This window comes from Cervus canadensis, chromosome 26 (genome assembly GCF_019320065.1).
Source record: "Cervus canadensis isolate Bull #8, Minnesota chromosome 26, ASM1932006v1, whole genome shotgun sequence".
Classification (NCBI taxonomy): domain Eukaryota; kingdom Metazoa; phylum Chordata; class Mammalia; order Artiodactyla; family Cervidae; genus Cervus; species Cervus canadensis.
Window position 1 is genome coordinate 50,100,372 of NC_057411.1, and position 1,812 is coordinate 50,102,183.

A 1,812-nucleotide genomic window follows, 5' to 3' on the forward strand; every position below is an offset into this window, starting at 1 on the left:
CACTGTTGTGCCCCCTGATTTTCATGGACCATGTCCATCGGCCTTTCCCTGTGGAGGGTTCCTCATGCAGGACTCTGGGTTCATTCACAAGGGATGAGAAAGAACCCACTGCTTTCTGCTCTGGGCAGCCTAAGAGGGGGCTGCTGAGAGGTGTGAGGGCCCGCTATCAGGAATCCCCTGATCAACTAGAAGCCCCCCCGCCACTGCCATGGGGTCAAGCACTGGCCAGCCTGCAGGTGCACAGCCAGGCTCCAGGAATGGGTAGAGCTGGCTTGCTGGGGGCAAGGGCAGCTGGGAGGAGCCCAGGTCCTCGGGGTCTCTGAGCCCCGTTCCGCCTCTGAGCTGTTGTTCCCAGAGATGAGGGGTGTCCATCCTCGAAGCTGCAGAGCTGAAGTTCCTGCCGCCTGGCGCATCCGGGCAGCTTTACCCAGGTGAGGGCTGCTGGGCGTTTGCCCCAGGTGCGGGGCCTTTCTGCTGCTTACCCTGCACCTGGGCATCGTTGGCCGGATGTACCGTCCACCAGAGAGGCAGTGGGCACAGGCTTGGTGCACAGAGGCCGCCAACTCAGTGCTGAGAAAGCAAGACCGGCCCAAGCTGACCTTCGTCTGAGTGTGGGCCCCCTCTCTTAGCTCTCTGCCTTGGGCAGGCTCGGGAGCCTCAGTTTCCCTGTCTGTGAGGTGGGAATGTGAACGCCAGCCTTGTGAAGGTGGAGGCGCGCGTGGTCCACGCAGCACAGGCCCAGCCTCCGGCCACCCGAGACCCAGTACTCCCCTCCTGGTGGAGGTACGCCTGCTGTTCAGTCGTGTCCACCTCTGCGAGCCCATGGGCTGCAGCACACCAGGCCCCCCTGCCCCTCACCGTCTCCCGGAGTTTGCCCAAGTTCATGTTCATTGCATCGGTGATGCTGTCCAGCCGTCTCATCCCCTGACCCCCTCTTCTCCTCCTGCCCTCGATCTTTCCCAGCATCAGGGACTTCTCCAGTGAGTCATCTGTTCACATCAGATGACCAAAATATCAGGGCTTCAGCATCAGTCCTTCCAGGGCGTGTTCAGGGTTGATCTACCTTAAGATTGGCTGGATTGATCTTGCTGTCCAGGGGACTTTCAGGAGTCTTCTCCTGCACTGCAGTTCGAAGGCGTGAATTCTTTGGCCTTCTGCCTTCTTTATGCTCCAGTTTTCACAACCGTACATGACCACTGGGAAGACCATAGCCTTGACTATACAGACCTTTATTGGCAGAGTAATGTCTCTGCTTTTCAACACACTGTCTAGGTTTGTCATAGCGTTCCTGCCAAGAAGCAATCGTCTTCTGATTTCATGGTTGCAGTCACCATCCACAGTGATTTTAGAGCCCAAGAAGAGGAAATCAGTCACTACTTCCACAGTTTCCCCTTCTATTTGCCATGTGGTAAGGGGGCTAGATGCCATGATCTTGGTTTATTTTTTTTAATATTTAGTCTTAAGCTGGCTCTTTCACTGTCCTTCACCCTCATCAAGTGGCGCTTTAGTTCCCCTTCACTTTCTTCCATTCAAGTAGTATCACCCACATATCTGAGGTCGTTGATGTTTCTCAGACCCATCTTGGTCTCCCGCACTACAGTCACATTCTTGCCTGTCTGAGCCAGCATGGAAGCGCTGGTACAGTTCTTACCATGAGTCCCAACCTCACACCTGCCTGGCCCACAGCCGATGGGACCAGGCCTGAGGATCTGACCCCAGGGAACCAGCTTGAAGCAACAGATTCACCATGTGGGACTCTGAGCAAGAGGTGTGGGGTGTGGGGTCCCCGGGCAGAAAGGCTGGCAGCGTCCC